We start from the raw sequence: 14,313 nt of genomic DNA, 5'->3' as shown, positions 1-14,313 counted from the left end.
GTGTCCACTGTCCACTGTGGGCGCCTCCATCTGTCCATCACCCAGGCAGATGCCTGGCCCATCCCCATCTCCTTGAGATGCTGATCAACCTGCTGCAACCACGAGGAACGTGGTCAGCTCATTGGCCTCCTCCACTCATGAGGCTCCTCTGTAGAGAGAATCTGGTGAGCAGGATCAGTGTCAGGAAAATGAGCCACATGTCCATACAGCCACAGCTGACGCTCACAAACAATGCAGGTAACAAATCTCATTTGAGTCGACCTCAGCAACCGCTCGTTGGACACAAAGTCTGACCAGCGATAGCCAATGATTCTCCGAAGAGACCTGGTACCAATGGAATTAAGTCTCCATCTCAGATCCCTTTGTCAGAGTCCAAGTCTCATATCTGTAGAGCAAGACTGGAAGCACCAAGAACCTGGACTCAGGCTTTCGTCCTCCTACACAGGTACTGACTAACGCCACACCCCATGATTCAGTGAATCCATGACACCACAGGCCTGACCCAGATGTCCATTGACCTCTGGCTCACAGTCAGCAGAGATATGAATATCACTACCAAGGTAAGTGAATCTCTCCATGTCCTCAACATCCTCACCACAAACAGGTACAGACAGGATAGCAGCATCCAAGATGTCATTGAAAGCCTGGTTCTTAGTTTTGACCCAGGAAACCCGTAATCCCATCGGCTCTGACTCCTCATTCACCTCCTCAACAGCCCCCAAAATGATATCCAGAGTCTCCACAAAGATGACTGCATCATCTGCGAAATCAGTCAGAGATCTTGACATTCCCAAACGATGCACCACAGCTTGAGCTCTCTGACATCCTCCCCAAATCCAGTCCATACAAGTGCTGAAAAGTGTGGGGGCCAGTACACACCCCTGACAGACTCCAGTAATAACTGGAAATAAGGCTGAGATGGTGCCACCACATCTCACAGCACTCTCAGTCCCAGAGTATAGTTCAGACATCAGATTGATCAGTTTTGGTGGCACCCCATGAAGACTAAGAATCCTCCAGAGGGCATCCCGATTCACTGAATCAAATGCTTTACACTTTACAGAGACACAAAGTGCAACTTTTAAAAGAGGAAGAGGTGGCACAAGATTGCTTGAATGTTATCATGCTTATGATGTTTGTGTTTGAATGAGAATAAAAATATGCAATATGAAGTGTTGTGTTGGAATATTTCCATCGGCTGTTGTATGTTTATTTACCCCAAATATGTATGCATAATTGGCTGGCAGTTGTGTTCATCTATATTATTATTAAGCTTTGAAATATTGTCCATCAGGACAGTCTTCAGTGTCAGATATCGTGCAGTGGATGTAGAATATCTAGACTTTCAGAAGGCATATTTGATAAGATGCCACACCAGACTGGTCAAGTGGAAACATGGGTTGGAAACTTTGAGTTGCAGCTACATATAGGTTGTCGCACGATTAGTAACAACCTGGAAATGCAAAAGTTCCAAGAACACTTATGTATATCAATTAGTACATGATTCAATATAACTTTAGATATTTTTAAATTTATTTCACAAATTTAATGAATGTAATGCACGGCATTTTGTGTGGCGGCATTGTAAAAGCTGCCAAGGTCCGATGAGGGCACGAAGTCAAAATGTCAGAATACGATGTTGTTCTTTATCAATCGCTGAGAACATGCCGAAGTAATGATTCACTCCCTTGATCTGTGTAACTGTCTTTACCTCCAAACTCTGTGTACCTTGAGTGGCTGTTTGTGCTCTTTTTCTGATTCGCTGTACTTTGGCCTTGCCTACCGGAATCAATAACATTGTATGTAGACTTGCCTCCACTCTTTCCCAGTGGTAGAAAGCAGTAATTTGTTTTAAAGCTTTGAGAAAAGTTATTCCTTCCCAGATGAAAGCGCAATTTCTCTTTTATCCTGCCTGTACAATCATTTCCCTCACTCGTCTCCTGCTTCGGACACATAAGGCTTGGATTTAAAGGCATAAATTTGAGAGTTTCCATTGATGTGAGATTTCTCCCGTATGTGTGCGCACGTTTACGACATTAAAGATTCTCTTTGTATGCTGAAAATGAGTGGAAATTGAGTTTATTCCCACCATAGGTGAATACAGGTGCAAACTCTCAACTCATAAAGTGCAAGGTAAAACTGAGGATGAAGCATAAATGGCCTTAAACAAAAGTGAAATAACATAGTAAATACAGAGTGGGGGTGCATGAGCAGAATGTGCTGGGGGAGAGTAGGGTTAGGGGGAGGACACATGGTGTGGATAAAAAGATGGGATAGAGAAGCAAACTCTCCGAAGGGAAAAACTGGAAATTTGGAAGGAGGTGGGGTTGGAGTTCAGGGAGTGGTGGCCAACCAGAGGAGAAAAACAATATTTGTTTTGGATGGCAGATGATCTTATGATGGTGGGTGGAAACAGCTCTCTTGAAGATTTGTTGGATGGAAGAATGAAATTGGAGAGAATAAGAACTCTTCTCTGTTGGATACACATGGCTGGAAAAAAAGAGGAACATACAGTGAATATAAGTTGGACAGTGATTCTAGATATTGGGATTTAATGGTGGACTGCATACAACCCTTAGCAGAAAATCCCTGGGGCCAGGGGAGGTTGGGGGACAAGGCACAGAAATGGCAGAAGGTGGTAGAAGACAGAGAGACCATCGATCTGTCTGGTGGTGTGAAAGTCATAGGCTCATAGACTCAGTTTCATCGAAGGAGATTTCCAATGTGATTTGGAGAACTTGGTGTCCATCGCATTAAGATGTGTGTGAGGTGTGAAGTAGGGTGCCAGCTCAAGAGCAGAGAGCAACCAGCTGTCGATTGAAGCTGTGGGATGAAAGTATTGTGGGTGCACATGATTTGGCAAAGTGTGTCAAGGAAAGACTGAATTATGGGAAGGCATGCCAAGTCGAGAGCTAAAGCGATAGAGGCCAACTGAGATAAAGTGTGTTTCCCATTAAAGATTGTTGGGGGATGAGGATGACATATGGTGCACACACCCTTCAGGGTTTTCTTCCCTTCGTGTGTGTGTATGTTGTATGTGGAGATACGGGACTCAGGCCTGTCCTCAAACAACTACAACCAAACTTTGAGCTTCATGAGTGGATGAACGTGCAGGTCAGCTATATCACTCAAATAGGATCTCTTGGCAAGAGGTGTCTGACTTCTGGAGTGGTGTTTTGAAACTTGTATTTCAAAACAAGGAGATACAAAGTCAATGCAGGAGAAGTTTACGACATTTGCAATGCACAACTCCGATTCCCGTGAAGTCGTTATTTCCACCGCCCAGTGTCCCAGCCCTGCCAGCACACAACTGACGCTGGGTGTCTACCTCGTCTCTTCGGGATTTGATTCTTCGATTCCCGTCGCGGGGTGTTCTCTTGTACGTACGGCCTCATCCAGATGATTAAAGAGCTCAATGTAATCCTTTTCCCCAATACATAATCTTAATGAGTTTTAATCAAATACCCTGATTATAATCGGCTCCATGTGTTGACAACCGCTCAGATGACATTAACACTTCGCTCACTCAGCCGTTACAATCGAGCACTGTGGGGCGTATGGAAAACACACAGTTCTCGTTCCCGCATCACCTGCCTCTCTGCACATCGTCTTTCTGTGGGTTTATATAGTGACTCACATGAACAATCCCGTGCAGGTTCCAAGCAAATGCGATTATAGTCCATTGTGGAAGTTTCTGTCGAGAATCTTACCAGGCCGTTTACAGGTACAATACCACCATTACGTATTACCAGTCAATAACTAGCTCTGCTATTACATCAAGCTAGTTTATATTACACCCTACCGATCCGTGCTACACATGAAAACTGAAAACGTGTAACCATTAATTTTAATTGCTCATTTATATGTGCATTCCAGGATTATTTAAATTACCACATCTAGCATTTAACTGACAAAGATCTAATGGCTGATGTTTGAGTGACTGAACTTCAAGAGGTTTGTTGAGGGAGAAGTTGAGTAGTTGTTTTTTTTTGTGCAACACCTTGTCGATAGCTCGTATGCGAGAGCTACAACACAACGCACAGCAAGGGGGACATGAGACAAGAGCGGCAGGAGTGGGAAGGACAAAAACAGTGGAGAACAGAGGACATTAGGAGATCTGTAGGAAGGAGAGAGGGATGGGGTGGGAAACACGGGTATACAAGGACACATTACAGGGACTTTCAGGAAGGAAAGCTGGGAATTTAGAAGGTGGTGGGGTTGGGGGTGTGATTAACGGGGGTAGAAAAGATCGGATGATTTGGATGGGAGACGATAAGAGGTGGTGGCGAACAGCTGTTTTGAAGGGCCTGGAGGGAAGAGAAGTGGGATTGAACAGAGTGAGGGGAGGGAGAACCGGGCCCAGAACACTGCTTTGAGGAACTCCAGCCTGTACAGGAAGAGGGGATGAAAGAACTCCCATTTAGGGCACACACGTTGATCACTGTGACAGGAGAGGAAATTCATGCAGCCATGAGTGGAGATGGCCTTGGATACCATAGGAAGAGAGTTTGTGTGAGTAGAGCAGGGTGCCAGACTGTGTCAACAGCACGTGAATTCATTCTCTGGATATGGGCTCTTATTTCTATATCCTGCATTGATGAGAGTCCTCCATCCATTGTTGGGAGAGAGGGCAGAAGCAGCATATCCAGGGTGGAGTGACCTAGTCTAAAAACCAAATTGATGATTGGAAATCAAATCCAATTGGAAAATATGGAAGGATTTTAATGTCTGTTCAAAGCGATGATGTTTTCTGCTGTTATCGCCAAGATAGAAGATAAGTTAAAAATGGGGGAATGGGGTAGGGGGTTGGGGTGTTGGAAATTCGTTTCAAGCATCACCTTTTTCAATGGGGGATCTTTCCCCACTTTGCTCTCATATATATTTTAATGAAGTTTTCTTGTTTGATCACGAACAATGCCAATATAATCATTTATTATTGTTTCCAATCATATTGTTCAAAATATGGTATTTCAATTGAAATAAAGGCATCATCTGATAAAACTTTTATGATCTGTGATTTCACATTGCTTTTACAATTGTTGGAATATTACCAAGACACGTCAAAGTTTATTGAAAATTTCGTTGCTCACAAGAGAATTTTGGAATAACATTTCAGCTTTCACTGCACAGAAAACAGGAAACAGGAGGTGAGACACTTGTTGGGACTGGGTGTGAGGATATGTAAGTAATAGCAATGAAATGCTCACTTAGGTAGATTACAAAATCAGACTGGTCACAGATGTGTCATATATCTCAGATATCCTATTATTTACCAGCAAAGAAAAAAGTACTGAACATTATTTCCTTACTTTGTTGATGGGAGAGTGGAATTTTGTTGATATTGATGGGTCATCAGTGTCTCGGCTTTGACATGGCGTTCCACATGTCATAGAGCCAAACATTTACAGACTTTCCCACACGTGTCCCCATTCAGCTGTCTTCACCCATCTCTCCACATGTGTAAGTCTTGTCCACTGTGTGGACACACAAATTGAAAGAGCAACGACAATTTCCGATTCACACCTCTCACTTCCTCTTGCATCACGCTGCATGACATTTTGCAACTCCCACTCATGCACCATAACACCCCTGTTTTCTTCCCCCTCTTCTCCCTTCCAAAGCTGATTGCTTGTGTCGGTCTCATCGACTATGCTTTGGTGCAAAAGTAAATGTCATTTCCTACACCTTGAACTGCTTCGCTTCAGTTTCTGGACTCTCTAGCTTCCCTCGGGTATGTGTGCTTGATGGTGCCTCGTTAGTGTGTAACATATAGTTAAGATTTCTGCAGAAGTTTATCTTGGGGTAACTCTATTCTGTCTCTTTTATAAATAACTATTTTTTTTTGCTGCACCCACAAATTTCTTGCTTTCCCCCGTTGGTGCATAATTTAAGTGAATAAACACTTTTTTTTTAATGTACTACATAACCTTTCTCGCCTGATTTGTACAAAATGCTTGATACAAATGTAACCAAATTGGCCCGTTTTTGCACTCTTTCATTCATTGGTTCAGCATGGTGCATGCAGACATTGGCATTGTCTGGGAAGTTATACCCCACAAAATTGCTCTCCCACAGGCCAGTGTACACTTCACTGTATCACCCGGCAGTAAATCCGAGTGTGCATTGATGGCATGTGACTCCTACCATTGACCGGCCGTCCACATGCAAGGTATCACCCTAAGTAGTGTAACCCTACCCAGAGTGGCCATGCCAATCGGCGTTCATGGTTGGTTTCGAAGCACCTGCAGGTGCATGAGTTGTCTGTGCCCAGCGGCTTCAGGACCAGTTGTTTGAGAGGAGCCCAAGCGCCTTCCTGAGTGGCGCAGCCTTGAACCCGAGTCCATATCAATATATTTGCTATGAATAAGGTGACATCATCAGTTCATTTCGCACTGCAAAACTCTTCTTATTTTTTCATCCATTGTTTTCAAGCATCTTCTATGAAACTTCATTTAAATCATCTAGCAACCAAAGGAAGATCTTTCTCTACCTATTATCTTGGGGACAAACTGAATCATCTCAAATCAAATACCATTGTAGCACATATCTCAAAATGTTGTAGTACAGATTTGGGCGAAACTTATGAACAGGTTGGGTGTGAGTACCAAGAACAAAATTGATTTTGATTCTTGTTGAGAAGATCCTGATTTGAGAAATTTTATGCAAAATTTCTTCAGTGATTCTTCACCATTGAGAGAAAGGAGAATGCCATGCTGCTGAAAAGGTGAACTTCCGTCCCAAATTTAATTTCAGCTTTTCTTGCAGAGGTGAGTAGGTTTTCCTTCTGGGATTTTTCTCTGTATTTTGCTCCATCCATTTTTCCTTCTATCCTGGCAAGTGCCCCACTCCTTGCTGATAATAAACATCCCCATAACATCAATGCTGCCACCACCACGCCTACAGCAGCAGGGTTGGTGCTGTTTGGGTAATGTGTTGTGTTGGGTTTGTAGGCCAAATGTACTGTTTTGCATTTCCTGTTTCTCAAAAGTCTCCATCTTGGTTTTGTCAGACCACAAAACTTTTCTCCTACATGGCTTCACAATCCTCAGAGTGGATTTTTTGCATAACTCACATTGGGACTCAAGGTGGGTGATTTCGAGAATGGCTTCCTTTCTTACCCTTCTTCTCCGTGCAGGCCAGATCTCATGGAGTGCTTGGGGATAGTGTTGTCACATGCACACAGTGACCAGTGTTTCTACAGTATAAAGGTATGTAGCCCTTTGAAAGTTGGGCATATTGGCCTCTTGGTGCCCTCTTTCTGATCAGTTTCTCCTTACTTGGTCATCCAGTTTCAGGAGGAGGGTGTATGATCTAGGCAGGGTCTTGGGTCAGTACCCATCGGCCTTCCACTCTCTCAATGATTGTCTTGACTGTGCTTCCAAACGGATATTCAAGGCCTTTGAAATATTTTATAACCCATCTCTGGATCTGTGCTCTGTCCAGAACTGTATCCCTTAGAGGTTTTTCTAAAACCTCCTTGGTGTTCATATTGAGTCTTTGCTGTGAAATGCGTTCTACCTTTGCAGAGAGAAACTCATAGTAGAACAACTGATTTTATTCTGAAATAACTTCAGAATCACAGGTCAATTTGACACAGGCTGGAGGCCAATTAACTTGATGTGTGATTTTGAAGGATGATTAAGTCATACACCTGAGCTCATTTAAAATTGCTTTTATAAGGGGGTGTGACAATTATCCATCGAAGATATTATAGTTTTGTATTTTTAATTAATCTTTCTGAAATTTGTAGTGAATTTGTTTTTCACTTGAAGTTGTGGGTTACGCTTATGTGTAAATAGAGGTGGGAAAAAGTCTGATTTCATGCTATTAAATTCCAGGCAATAAGGCAATAATAGGTGGAAATTTTGAAAGGGGGAGGTGCCGACTTTCTATCGGCATCTCCGCACATTCCATGATATTTGAAAACATTGTGATTTGGATTATGTACAAAACTTGGTGGATGAGTTGGGTAGGTGACAAGAAAAGCCGATTAGATTTTTATGTCAGGTCTGAATCCAGATCCGGTCTGTCTGTGGGATTCAAAACCTAAACTTTTTAGCCTGGTGGAGGTATGCATCCTACTGAGTGCTAGTTGTAGTTTTATATTGTTTCACCCCTCCTTCCACTTTCCTCCTTTCTTGGGTCTCCTTAGGGATGTGTAGGTGGAGTGGTGCTTTGTGTACAAACATTTATAAATGGTTTGTGATCAAAGTGAGTGTGCGTAGTGTAACACTGTGCGCAGTGTATGTGTGCATTTTTGTGGTGTATGAAGCAGTGTGCTGGGTGTTATCTTGGCAAGTTTTGTGGCAATGTTTGTGTGCTATGTCGGTGTTGTCTGCTGGCCATTTTTCCCTCCTTTTCTCTGATTTCGGCCCATCCCATTCTTCACTACATTTATAAGCAGATTGTTTTGTGTTGGTTTTTTCTTCTTCACCACCCGTAGAGAACTGCTCATTTGGTTCCAATGAGGCTTCAATATCACCTCTGCCACAGCACATCATTGGTGCCACAGCACATCTATTGGTGCCACAGCACATCATTGGCGCTACAGCACCAAATCTGTCATTCATGCATTTCTCCTCCCCACTTAGCTCCTCCTCCTCCTCCTCCTCCTCCCTCCTCATTCCTTCCAACATCAGGGTACTTTATGCGATCTCCATGGACACCAGAACACATCGTTGGAACTTGGAACAAGCCATTTTCTTTACTGGTTTGACCATCTCCTTGGCCTTCACCTTCCAAGCCTCAAGCAACAATTGCTGATGTTTTTTTTGGGATGTAACACGAACACCCATTTGTTAGGGAAGACTTATTTGGGTGTTTTTTGGATGTAACGCTAACATCCAATGCAAGAAAGACTTCTTTGGGTGTTTTGTGGGTGTCATGCCCACTCCAGTACAATATGGAGTCTCTGACATGTATCCCCTAAATTTAAAAAGTGCGTGACATGAACACCAGGGGTGTGTGTTCCGTCTGTAAGCAGCTTTCTTTAATATCGCGCTTGCCAGGTGGCTTGCTGTCCTTCAAAGCACCTCAAACAAGCAATGTCGTCTACCACTTAACATGGTGATCTCCATGGAAAACCATGCTGTCGTGTAACTTAAACAAATGCTGTTTGTGATGTCATTTTCAGTTTTCCTCGATCCTCTTGGTGACACTCTTCCCCAAACAAATTTATAGTAAAGTGAGAGGGGATGCATGTTTGTAGGTCTTACAATTTGAGGGATGAAAAGAAGAGTAACAAATAAATAATGAAATATAGCAGCTCTGGAAAAAATTAAGAGACCACTGCAAAATTATCAGTTTTTCTTGTTTTACTATTTATATGTATGCGTTTCAGTAAAATGAACATTTTTGTTTTATTTTATAAACTACTGACAATATTTCTCCCAAATTCTGAATAAAAATATTATCATTTGAAGGATTTATTTGCAGAAAATGACAACTGGTCAAAATAACAACAAAGATTCAGTGTTTTCAGACCTCAAATAATACAAACAAAACAAGTTCATATTCATTTTTAAACAACACAATACCAATGTTTTTACTTCGGAAGAGTTCAGAAATCATTATTTTGTGGAATTTGAGAATGAACAAACATTTATAGGTTCAATAAGTGAGTTTTCAAACAATATGCATTAAGTTATTTGAAAAAAGTGCTCCGAGGTTAAAAGGCATGAGAAGCCAGTAAATATCTCCATTCACTTACATGTTTTAGGATACATTTCCAACAGGTTGGGATAAAAAAGGGGGTTTATTTTAGGGAAAAACATATGAATCAGTTGTGGAATCCCCCATTCATTAACATGGGGAAAGTGAGCCAGAATCAGCATATCCACCGTACTAGGCCTACACTTTTCAGCCCACGATCACAAGTTTCGAATGATCAAAAATTAGGGAGCTAAAAAGTGAAAGCACGTGGAACCGAGTATTGGCTCTGCAGCCCGAAAGGCATCACTGAACATGATTGGTCCAGTGCTATCACGCACAACTCACAGACACAGAAGAGACCGCCTACCACCACCGATGCCACCTGTCCATGTGACGGATAATTATCTACTTGTATATACATTTGGCAAAACTGTTGGTTAGATTTTATTAGGTATCAAATTATTTTATTTGCTGATACCTCATTATCCCCACCAAGTGGATACTTCATTCTTCCCTCATGAGTCTGTTTGCAGCGCGTTTCTTTGTAAACCCCATTATAATCTGGGATGTTGAAGTGTGTATGACATGGCATTGTAACCAACATTTCTCTATTTTTAGAATATTATTGCTGTTTTTCTTCAGGGACTTCAGCAAATACCACCCATCGCTTCACCACGGGAAGACGAAGGGTGGGGTGGGGGGGGGAGGGCAAGAAAAAGACACATGTTGGAGAGAACAAATAAGACCGGTCGCTTTGATAAAATAAAAGCAAAGAATACCAAAGTTGACCTTGCTTTGATATTTAACTCCCCCAGGATCTTTGACTGGTCGAGGGGTTAAACGTGACCATCACTGCCACGCTTCAACACATTGCGCCTATTTCCTGTGTGTTTTGTATTTTACGGCGAGTGGCCCTCAAGCTTCACACAGGAGCGACAAAGGTTTCATAGGGGTGGCATGAACTGTAGTCCTCCTGAACCAGGATTGTATGGAAAACCAACTGGAAGTACAGCTCAATGACTGAGATCGCAGTAAGTATGTGGGGTGGGTGGGGGCAGGATTGCAGTCTTTGCTGCTGGGCTTGCTTCTCGTCTTGCCTCTTGATGTTGGGAAGTTTCTGCTGCCTTTCAGGCACAACACTGGCAAATGAGTTGTAACAGTAAAACTCATTTTTGTGCAGTATTTGTAGTATAGCTTTGAGTGAAGTTCTTCTGATGGAATCTGCAGATGAGCTTTGGGGAAGCTGGTACAAGTGAAACATGCTTTTTTTTTTTTTTTGTATACCTTGTCGAGGATCTACAATGAGAGCCAAAAGGAGACGATAAAGCGTTTGTTGTAAAAAACGAATGGGATTTTTGATGAAAGAAATCTGAGTTGATGAGGTGGAGAAGATTGTGGTCAGATCTAAGGTCAGATATTTTTTGGATGAATATTCAAAGTGCTAATCCAGATGATGGCAGGAGCTGAAGGGAAGGAGGAAAAAGTGAAAAATATCGTTGGAGTGTCAATGTGGTTTGCACAATAATGAAGTCACACGTGATAGCTGCAGCAAAACACCGTAGAGTCAATGGATTACAGTTCCCTTCATGTGATGACAGACATGATTGGCATTGATTGCACAGTGATCAGTGAGAGACCTCACCTCAAGCCTGATGTATTTAATTGAATTATTAAAGTCTCTTCACTGAGTATTATTAAGTTCTTGTCATGCTATTTAAACAAGGAAGTGACAGATTTAAAAACTTGACTCAAAAAATGTGTCAATTCTATATTAAATAAAGTCCTTCGAGTGTAAACATTTACCTGAAATTCTGGAGACTGTTTTTTTATTGGAAATAACTTTGGATCAGCCCATCTGTAAGAGCTTCCCTGTCTTCGTTTTGATTCCTGGAGATATTAACTTGGGAGTGATGATGGATTCATCTACCAAACATCTCATCCTCTGCTCCAGCGGCTATAAATATGACTTCTTCCTCTGTCATGCAGCATTAACATCAACAAAAAAGGTAGGGTTAAAATCATTCAATCACACTCGTCATCATAATCTCAATCATTATCATGCTTTTCACCATTAATCCTTGAATGGAGGATTCTATCTATCCTATATCTGTATCGATATCTCTCTCTGCTCCTCCCTCTCCCTGGAACCATGATGAAATGCTTTCTTGGGAGGCAGCCTGAGTCACCCCAAGCTTGAGAGAGAAAGTGGGATTGTAAAAATTTGGTTTTTCTCTAAAACAATTTATTTTGAATGATCATCCAGGTGTACACAATGACATGCCATGTGGATACTTTCAGAGTTTAAGCTTCATGCCAGACTTCCACCAATTGGAAGATTTATTTTGGGCTTGGTCTGGCTCTAGAGTGCAGCAAAACATTCTAATTGTCTGTTCTCAACACTCTGTGACGCACAGAAAAAAAGGCACACGGTGCAGGTGAAGAACGTGGAAAGTTCAAACAAATGTTTGGAATAATTTGTCATGTAAGGCAAGAATCTTGGAAACTTTCTACGTTCTATTGGAACGATATCGCTTCAATGTGAGGTGGTGGAGGAGGGAATCCGCACCGCTTCCGAGGGACCTTTGAAAAAATAGAAAAATGAAAGAATTAAATGAAGAAACCCTCATTCAGGAAAGAGTACAGAAGTTGAAATGTAGTAATGGAACAAGTAATCATGAAAAGTTGAATTTGGTGACATAATCCAATCGAAGGGAATCTAAGAGTTCTTGTTTTTATCCTCCATGGCAATGACCATGCAATGAGTTACCTTTTCCTCCAAAGTGATAATTACAATGATCTCGACAAATAAGGATGTTTTTCATTGGAATGAAACATTAACAGCAATGTCTACATGAAAGATGAAGTGCCAAAATGCTTTTTCAACTTGACGTCTCCATCTTGGGGTTGGCTATGTTTGTACTCCACATGGAAATGTTCACCCCAACTTCTCCAAAGGACTGAGCCGCTTTACCTGTTGAACTTCCTGAATACGTGATGTGGCTCCTCAACACCCATCATGCTGCTGCTGTTGCTGCTGCTGCTGCGGCTGGCTGCGAAGTTGCTGTTGCTGTCCGTGTTCTTCACATTTCGAGGCCTCTGTTCTCGCTTCGGAACAACTTAAAGTGTTGTTTCTGTTGTTGATGTTGCTGCCGATTCCGCTTGCTGACGTTGATGCTGCCAGTCATCACGGAAGCAGGCTTGGTTCCTGCTGGAACCTCTTATCAAAGTGCTGTCTGTTGTTGATGTTGCTTGCTGTTTCTGTTGTTGATGTTGATCCCGCCCAGTCATTACGGCGCAGGCTCTCTGTTCCTTCTGGAACCTCTTATCGCCAAAGTGCGTTGTTCCTGTTGTTGATGTTGCTGCTGTTTCTGCTGTTGATGTTGATCCCGCCAGTCATCACGTGCATAGGCTTCTTGTTCCTTCTGGAACTTCTCTATCAAAAGTGCTGTTTTGGGTTGTTGATGTTGCTGCATGTTTCTTCTTGTTGTTGTTGCTGCTGCTGCAGCCAGTCATCACAGTGAGGTATCGGTTGCTGTTGATGTACCCTGACAACACTGTGGGGTTTCTGCTCAGATCCAGCAATTTTGTTTGCTCCTTGTCTTCTGCTTTCTTCCTTTGTCTCTTGGAGGAAAGAGCTTTTTTTTCCAGCAACCTCGTTCAACAATGTTCATATTCTTCAACTGTCTCCTCTGCAGCTGATACTTTCATCTTTCTCCAGAGCGACTACTGTCTTCTTTCAACCCAAAGTGATACTTTCTTCTTTCTCCTCCACAACCACAATTTCTTTCCCTGTCTTCTCTGCAGTGGACACTCTTCTTTCTTTTCTCCTTCACAGATAAGGTCATTGTCTGTCACCTCCACAGCCGACACTGACTTCCATTCTCTGTCCTCCACATGTGACACTGTCTTCTGTCTCCACAGTGACACCCTGTCTTCTGTCTCCAGAGTGACATCTGTCACACTGTCTCCACAGTGACACTGACTTCTGTCTCCACAGTGACACTGTCTTCTGTCTCCACAGTGACACTCGTCTTCTCTGTCTCCAGCAGTGACACTACTTCTGTCTCCACAGCGAGACACACTGTCTTCTACCCTCCACAGTGACACTGTCTTCTGTATCCTGAGCGACACTGTCTTCTGTCTCCACAGTGACACTGTCTTCTGTCTCCACAGCGACACTGTACCTTCTGTCTCCACAGTGACACTGGCTTCTTTCTCCTCCACAGCGACACTGACTTCTGTCTCCACAGCGACACTGTCTTCTGTCTCCTCCAGAGTGACACTGACTTCTGTCTCCACAGTGACACTCTTCTTCTGTCTCCACAGTGACACTGTCTTCTGTCTCCATAGGCTGACATCTGTCTCACCTTTCTGTCTCGACAGCGATTAACTGTCTTCTGTCTCCATAGGGCACTGTCTTCTGTCTCCAGCAGTGGCACACCTCTTCTTCTGTCTCCACATGAAAGTGACACTGTCTTCTGTCCTCCACAGTGACACGGTCTTCTTGGTCTCCACAGCGACACGCTGGCTTCTGTCTTCTTCCACAGTGACACTGTCTTCTGTCTCCACAGTGACACTGTCTTCTGGTTCTCCACAGCAACACTGTCTTCTGTCTCCACAGCTTAACACTGTCTTCTGTCTCCACAGCATGACACTGCCTTC

This window comes from Eptatretus burgeri, unplaced genomic scaffold, assembly GCF_056783735.1.
Source record: "Eptatretus burgeri isolate ZD-2024b unplaced genomic scaffold, Ebu_testis_v1 Ebu_testis_scaffold_31, whole genome shotgun sequence".
NCBI classification, from domain to species: Eukaryota; Metazoa; Chordata; class Myxini; order Myxiniformes; family Myxinidae; genus Eptatretus; species Eptatretus burgeri.
This window is presented reverse-complemented; position numbering follows the sequence as displayed.